Source organism: Kryptolebias marmoratus, linkage group LG1 (genome assembly GCF_001649575.2).
Source record: "Kryptolebias marmoratus isolate JLee-2015 linkage group LG1, ASM164957v2, whole genome shotgun sequence".
Classification (NCBI taxonomy): Eukaryota; Metazoa; Chordata; class Actinopteri; order Cyprinodontiformes; family Rivulidae; genus Kryptolebias; species Kryptolebias marmoratus.
In genome coordinates this window covers 8,921,715-8,930,113 of record NC_051430.1, presented here as the reverse complement: position 1 = coordinate 8,930,113, position 8,399 = coordinate 8,921,715, and the positions used below count along the sequence as shown (strand labels likewise).

The 8,399-nt window shown below is 46.2% G+C and overlaps 1 protein-coding gene across 1 annotated transcript in view; it reads left to right on the top strand.

Moving 5' to 3' along the window:
• Window positions 1-640: 640 nt before the first annotated feature.
• sema4c (sema domain, immunoglobulin domain (Ig), transmembrane domain (TM) and short cytoplasmic domain, (semaphorin) 4C) overlaps window positions 641-8,399 on the top strand; it is a 104,241-nt gene continuing 96,482 nt past the window's right edge. The window contains exon 1 of the mRNA XM_017414642.3: window positions 641-1,215. The gene's annotated coding sequence lies outside the window, so the exon portion shown is untranslated. The remainder of the gene's footprint in view (window positions 1,216-8,399) is intronic.

Genomic DNA, 8,399 nt, shown 5'->3' with positions numbered 1-8,399 from the left:
GATACTGGCTTTAGTCAGGCAATTTAGGACTTTATCCAGCAACATGCTGTCCTTTCCTCTTAGATCTTCCTCTTTTTTTGTTTTAACAATGTGACCCTGAACATGTCAATATTAGTTGTTGTTTTTTTATTATTTGATGCCTTGTGCTGATCTTCTTCTCTGATCCCTGTAAGGTGGGATCAGAGGCGAACTCTGGTCTCTGTAACCATTAAGGGGCCAACTTGGTCCCCATCGAAATGCTCATTTGGTTGTGTGGGGGGCCTCATTAAAAGGGACCTCCGGGTGTCTGGGGTCAGATTCGACATAGGGGGGAGGCACAACTCCAAAACAGACCTTCACTTTGCGCACAATGAGACCTGCCAAATCAAGTCTTGTACCGGCTGCTGCATGGAGGGGGCCCTGTCTTATGGAGGGGAGGTGTGTGTGTGGGGGGGGGACCCCTGTTTGAAGGGGCTAATGGGCGGAGGGCAGTTCGTTCGTGTGCCCGTTTTTTTTTTTGTTAAAAAGCTCGCAGGTCCCTGCTGCGTTGCGTACTGCAGAAGTAGGCTCGGGTGGGGGCGGTGGGGGGGCGCACACGCTGCAGCAGCACGCATCACATCCAGGGGAGCCTGCGCGGCGCACAGACGCGGGCGCTTCGGCCACATTTCTCTGCCTTCCTGCTCCCAAACTTCTGCTCTGACACACGCAGTCGGATCCGTAGCTCGTCCCATTTAACGGATTAAATCCACGCTCTCTCCTTTTTTTTTCTTTTTTCTTTTTTTCTCCACTGTTCCTCCTCCTTCCTTCCTCCTCCTCTGGTTTCGTGTTACAAAGCCCTGGGAGGGGAGTTGCGCGCAGAGAAGACGGAGAGAGGGAGAGAAAGAGAGAGGGGGAGCCAGTTCTGTTCTGTGTAGAAACTGAATGACAGGATCATATGGCAAGATTTGCCTCATAGTCCAAACATCTCAAATCAGAGAGGGGACACCACAGAGGAGCAGAGGAGAGGAGAGGAACCGGCGGCGTCGAATCATCCGAAATTGATGAGGATGTGGAATAATTTATAACTCCAACTCCGACAAAAAACAGACGCCAGAGATAACGGAGAGAGAGGAGGAGGAGGAGGAGGAGAGGCTGCTGGGTTTGTCGGCGCACACACAGAGAGAGAGGAGGACGGGGGGAAGAAAAGGCAAGAGGACTCGCTCCCTGTGATCCCCCAGCAGCGCCGGTGATCGGAAGGTAAGTTTTCCTTCAGCCGGACGCGTCTCGCTGCGCGCTGAGGCGGATCAATCCACAGCAAAACGCACCAAAACGGAGAGAGAGAGGGAAAAGAGAGGGAGTCCGGACCTCCAACTGTTGCCATGAACCCCCCCTACACCCCTTCTTCTCTCTCTTTCTCTCTCTCTTTCTTTCTTTCCCCTGACTTGGAACCCCATTAGATGTGCACCGTGTTGTCTGGAACGCTGGCTTGACTGGTATAAGGGTTCTTTTTTAAGGGGTAACTTTATCTCCCTGCGTGTGTTGGAGTAAACAGAGCGCAGTGCGGTCAGAGCTCCAGGCTCCGGGATTCCTCCAACCCACCCCCCACCCCCCTTAAATCGCCTCCCTCCTGATCCTCCTGATGCGTCTGGTTTACGGCACCAAGGCTTGGAGCGCGTCTCGGCTCCTGAGCGTCCTCCCCGGAGTAAACTTCACCACCGTGAAGGCCACGGCGTCCCAATAACTTCCTCTGCTGGCTGACGGGGAAGGCAGCGTACAGAGGTCTCTTTGCACATGGGGGGAGGTTTGAATTACCCCCCTCCCCCCCCCTACCACTGCTCCATGTGTTTTCATCTTAAACTCGCATTAAACTCTGACAATAATCCAGTGGGAGAGATATTAAGTTGAAGTTCCTTTTCTCCTTTGTTCCTTGTCAAATTGCCTTTTTTTCTTGCAGCTTAATGAGCTAAGTATGAGCTCTGAGTTGAGTGATTATTGTAATTACTGAGGAGAGGAGGGGCTGGGCATCCTCTCTGGACAGTGAGTAGGGTGTTGAGGGGGTTGTGAGACAAAAAAAAGTGGTGTTTTAAAGGTGGAAGGAGTTGGATGATGTCAGCAGCAGTTTAGCTGACAGACAGTGAAGGAGGTGCTGGGGGTTGAGATCAGGGTGCCAGGAAACGACGCACTGACGTCTTCCTCTTGGTTTTCCTGGAGGCTTTTCGCTCCAGCTTCCTCAGTTCAGGCGTTCTCAACTTTCTTCCTTTTTTCTTCCCGAGCCTAAAGTTGCAAAGCTGAACTCACCTGCAAGTCACTCTCCCTCCCAAGGGGTTGCGATAGGGTCTTTGTTGGTCCACGTGAGAGATGTTTTGATTTCAAAACTTACAGGAAGTTGAAGCCCCAAGACCGCCTCCTCTGTATAACGTTGGCCCGTCTTGTTTGACGTATAGGACTTTGTTCACGCCACCATCCAAAATAGGACCGTTGCTGTCCTCAAGATGTAGGTGTAACGGGAAAACAAAGAGGAAACTGTTCAGATGTCCTTGATGACTCAGATTCTATAGCAACAAAGCAGCGTGGCAGTCCAAAATCCATTGGAGGCATGTTATTAGCATGTGGGCTGGAGAAGGTGGGCTGTGCGTGTGCACGCTTGAGGATCTTCTTTCGGCTGTAATGTTTGTTCAGTCATCTCCGGCGGGGGTCGTGTGTTTTCTAAGATGTCATTTTCATAAAGCTGGCTGGCATCATCGTATTACTGCAAGGATTATTTAGGAAGTGCTTGTTTGTGGAGTTCGCCTTCATACATTGTCCAAAGTGGCAGAGGGCGATCCTGTGCAAGGAAAGGAAAAAAAGTCACAAAAAATTTGCAAAACAAAGTTGGCATAGGTTTAAAACCGTCCGTGATGGAAGCAGGCAGGATGTGCCGAGAGATCTTTGAAATCACTTCGGTTGTCCTGACATCTGCATGATCTGTATATATATATATATATATATATATATATATATATTTAAAAAAAGCTTCTAAATTGAGTTTTATCCGGGCCAGTCGGAACAAAGACGCACACACACACATCGTCTTTCTGGTCCCAGATGTTAATGCCTCCATTGAGAGGGAGCCACAGGACTCCTGCTGACTCGAGCTCTTCATTGTGGGACAGACAATGGACTTCACATCCTGACATCCACCCCCACCCCCCACCCCCCACCACCATATTCTCACACACTCAATTAAACTGCAAGCTACACATGGGGACAGCCACTCCTCAGCAGCGATGCCCGAGTCGGCCTTCGGGGAGCCATTTCTTGAACGTTTCTGCATTTTCCTTCGAACGCAGGCTCGGCCGAACTTTGGCATCTCTTGAGTTTTCGCTTTCCGCCGGTGCTGCGCGTTCCATGCGTCCCTGCCCGTTGTGCCCCACCGTGCATCTGTCGTTCCTTCACCAAGCCGGGAGTTTGTCTGTGAAGCAGAGACGTTGTTACATCACCCTTTCTCCAAAACTACAAATTTGCATCGTCCAACTTGACAGAGAGTGCTATTTTAGGGTGTTCCTTTGGGTAAATACTCCCTAAATTGACCTGAAACGTGAAGCCTTGTGTTTATTATTCAGCTGTCACCATACTCACTTTCTGCGTGTTTCTGTCTGCTTACATTACACGGTATAGGCGATGGGCAAAGGGTCAACACGACCATTGCATCGTCATTGCACCAAACAGCCTCCTGTCTGTTTGCGTGCGTTTTCATTTCCACCTATGTGTCACATGCATCACGTCAGCGCAACTGCAGCCCACGTGGCGGGCGGCTGAACGCGCGGCAAAGTCCTGTGACAGCACAACCCCATGTCTGTGCTTCTGCTCTCGGAGGCGTTCCGCTCGGCGTTCAGATCCCAATCAGCTAATGACAGGTTACTTTAGACCACATGTTGTCGAACTCAAGGCCCCGCCGGCTAGATCCGGCCCTTGGAAACATTTTATCTGGCCCTCCCACGATAACATTTTAATTTTATTAGATCTGGCCCCCTTCAGCCTGTGACAAATCAAATCTCTAGCGCTTCTCATTTTGCCTTAAAAACAAAAACGAGAGTATTTAGTGGAGTCTTCTCGTGACAGTTACTTTGAAGCCAAGAAAATGAAGTTTTAATTTCTCAGTAATCTTTGATTTTGATGTGGAAAGAGCAACAGAGAGCATCAAACGGAACCAATCAAGCTCTTCTTGATAAACTTGCAGCAAAGAAACGACAACAGCAAGTCTGCTTTAATGTATGTCGTATTCTTCTGTATTTTCTTCTTGTTTAAAAGTTAAATGTTAGTAGCTGCATGATCAGATTTTTGTCGATGGCCTTTTAGCTGATGTAGTGGAGAGAGGTTCGTAACAAGGCATAAGAAATGAATGCAAATGATGGGTCTTTTAAAGTTCATCCTATTTTTCCTTGTTCATTGAAGTCTGTTTGTTCTAAATTTTGTATCGGGGCATCCAACCCTGGTGCTGGAGGACCACCATCCTGCATGGTTTACTTGTTTCTCTGCTCCAACACACCTGATTTGAATCAATGGGTGATTAACAGGCTTCTGCAGAACATGAAGAGGTCATTTAACCACTGAATCAGGTGTGTTGGAGCAAAGAAACTAGTAAAATATGCAGGTTAGTGGCCCTCAAGGAACAGGGTTGGATACCCCTGTTCTATATAATATGTAACAGTGAAAAGGTAATTGATATTTCTCTATGAATGATTTGATATATTACATCTAAAACCAAGGTTATTTTTTCAATAAATGCTGACTGAGGTTGGCCCTTGGCTAGGACCAAGTTTTTAATTTTAACCCCCTTGTGTTACTGAGTTTGACACCCCCTGTTTTAGACCAACGGAGAGCTTCTCATCTGACGTCTGTTACCGAGCACCAGTTGTCGCACCAGCTACTTGCAGGAGAATCTTCTTTTTTTTATGCAAAACATCCTTTTTGTATCCAAATACAGATTTTATTTATTTCTAACAGATTTTGCCTGTCCTTTAAAAAAGAAAAAGGAAAAAAAATAATTTCTTTGGAAGCAGATTTGCTTTATTTCTCTATGGGTTCCAATAGGTCCGTGTTTCCTGCTGAGATGAAGGGAGCTCGCGTCTCGAGCTTTTGCCCTCTGTGTTTTGATGTTGCTTAAACCGAATGGAGAATCTGTTATTTTCCATGCTTCCAAGCGTGCGTGCATGTGTGTGTGTGTTGACCAGAGGTGGTTCACTTGGAGGCCAGATGTGAGGTCTGGAGAGCTGAAGCAGATGGGGTCATGTGAGTGCTTGAGGAGAAACAGCAGGAGGTAGGAATGGGTTGGACAGACTGATGTTTGGAGCAGCGGTGATGGGGAGGGGGTTGTTTACATGATCAACACGCTAAATGAGCCCGGGTCCAGGCGCATGCAGGTATAAACATCCCTCTTAAAGGCCTCCAATTTACATGAGCTTTGCAGTATAACGGTGAGGGACTTAGCATCACAATGACGGCGGAATGCGAAGTCGCACTCACACGAATAACAAACATGAAGGAATGTTGCACATTAGCACAGGATTAGCTGCGAGGCTCAAATAATGAGCTCCTGCTATCAACAGCAATCAAAGTTTTCTTGAAGTTAAGCCCAATGAGGATTAAGAGTTTATATTTGTTTTTCATCCTTATGCTTATTTCAGTCCTTTTTCTCCCTCGATGCTGTTTGGTATAAATGCGTCTTCATTGCAATCCTGCCAATTCCAAAAGAGCGGACCACTAAGTAACATTTCAATAAAAAACAAGCTGTGACAATGTAGGATTTTGTTACACTCTGTATTCACTTTTAAATGTTGGCAACATATCAGATGTTACTTTTGAAGTGCGTGTTTGCTTGGATTATCAACATGTGCCCAAAATAAGTTATTATCCAGAAGTTAAAGGGTAGGAGTTTCATTCAGATATCTAAATTAGGAAGTGGATGGCTACATTTTTATTAGACAGTTAAAACAAGGGAACCAAAACGAGTGTGACGCTCGAGACTTTTGTACTTGCTGACTGTGAGTCCAGGAAAGTGCTGAGTCAAGTGTTATGTCGCTCTGAAGTTCCCTTATCTCCAGTTGATAAACCAGTTTACATTAACGTACAGTGCAGCTTTTAGGAGCAAGGACAAAATGTTTATTTGCCATTCAGTGATGTGACTCAGCAGTAGTCGCGGAGGTTTATTGGCTCGGACTCTAATGGGTATTGATGGGAATGTGCTACCCAGCTACGTGCGCTTGCACAGAGCCGCAAGAGTGGGCACAGCTCACCCTTTTCCTTATAAAAACAGGCTCTTTTGATTCTTTTCATGTAAAAACTTCGAAACTACAACAACCCAAAGAAAAAAGAGAGACAAGAGCAATGAGCCACTGCTCATTTTCAATCGCTTTATAATCGATTGACTTCTGTCATTAAGCCAAATTTGGTCTAATTGTTTCCGAACACTGTGGCAATCAGAAACTTTACAGGAAACTGTAGGCCGTAGCTCACAGGCCAAAGGAAAGATTTTAACAGCCCAGTTTTTGTTGCAGTAACCTTTTGTTAAGAGAGCTTTTAAGCCAGCAAATTTGGTCTCTTGGGCAGAGGAAAATGTTGACCTTAACCTCTTTCTAAATTTGAGTAGGCCAAAGATTTAGAGGGATGGGACTCACGTGCACAAACATGCACAGGGCTGGCCCAGCTACCAAAACACAGACACGTCCGGATTACAAAATACACAGAAGATGGGCCTTTTTTTTTTTTCCTCAACCAAGGATGCCATTACTGCAATATATCTCCATCCATCTGTTCTCCACCAGCTGTTTTGTTCAGGGTCACTGTGCGAGAGGCGGGGGACACCCTGGACAGGTCGCAAGTCCATCACACGTAGAGACAATCGAGATAGACAACCATCCACGCTCTCACTCACACCTAGGGAAAATTTATCGTTACCAAACCTAACATGCATGTTTTTTGGTCCGGACCCCAGGCAGGAAGCAATGCTGCCACCTTCTTGCTACATTATATCTCTGCATTCAAAAATATTCAAAGTATCATATGTGAGATAAACATATATAAAAAATATGAAGATTGGTACATAAGATTTTAGGGAAATGAAAGCAATAATGTTACATATGAAGTCATTCCTGGTGAGTTGGCTTTTCAGTCATGTTTATTAGAGAATAATCGTTGTCGAGGCATATTTTTCTGTGATTACTGTTAAACTTGTGGAAGTCGATACTTTGTACACACTTTGTACAGCTCTGCTCAGCCTCCAGCCCTGTCTTGGTGGATTTGAGGGCTGCTGAGAAGTTTCCGTCAGGCTGCGAGGATGGATTCAGGAGCTTCTGGCAGCAGCTCTGGTTGCAGTTGTTCCAAGATGTGAAGCTTTTTGCTCTTCTGCAGCTAAAGCCGTTTCCATCCTCCACGAGAAGTCACAAAGTTGGCTCTCGTTCACATGGTCGCGTGATGAAAATCACGTTGTTTCGTTCTCGTAGCAGCTTCGTCCACCGCTTCTCGACACAAGGCCCCGGGCCGAACTGTTTCTCACAGGGGTTTGCGCCAGTTGTCGTGTGATTGGTCAGAAGTTGTTGTGGGCGTGTTTTTGAGATTTATTGGAGCTATTTTGCTTCTACTGTTCCACTGAGAAGTAGCTGGAGGCTGTTAGAAAATACAGCCATCTTTACAACTGTTCCAGCAAAACAAGGACAGGAGAGCAGAGACGCCGGTGGGAAGAAACCTGTTTTAACGCCGTAGATGAAGGGAGGAACTTCCCGGGAGTTCTGATCCGAGTGTCTCGTGGACGATAAAAGGTGTGTGTGCAAATAAACATCTCCCAAACCACGTGACCGTGAACCGACTCCTTGACTTCTTAAGCCTTCCCTTTGAGCTTTCTCCCTGTTTCTCATTTTCGATCTTTTTTCCCCTCACTTACACCCCCCTCCCTGCCTTTTCCACTCCCTCACTCAATTCCACTCAGTTCGGGCAGCATAATGAGGTCATTTTTGCATTGCCAGAGTGTAAGCACTTACCACTTATATAGCTCAACTTTAATTGAACAGACAAGTGCATATTCAGCCCATTGTGAAAAAAAAATTATACTACGGAGAGTGGTATAATCCTTTTGGTGGTTCTGCTCGTGGTGCCAGTACACTGAACGTCCCCAAGAGTGGCCATTATGGATCCTTCTCCTTTTCCCTCAAAATCAATTCACTCAAATGAAATGAAGTCTTATTGACATCTATGTCAAAAAATTAACTACATTATCAGGAAAACGGCACAGCTCTCCGAATGCAGAACACAAAACAGTGACAAATATTTGTCACCAGCTTTGAACAGTGCAGGCCTCCTTTGGGGGGGATAAATAAATAAATAATCCCTGAGGGAGGGGAAATGTTTTCAGGAAAGTCCGGCTGGTGGAAAATCCAATATGGAGCACGTTGATGTTCCTGTTGGGG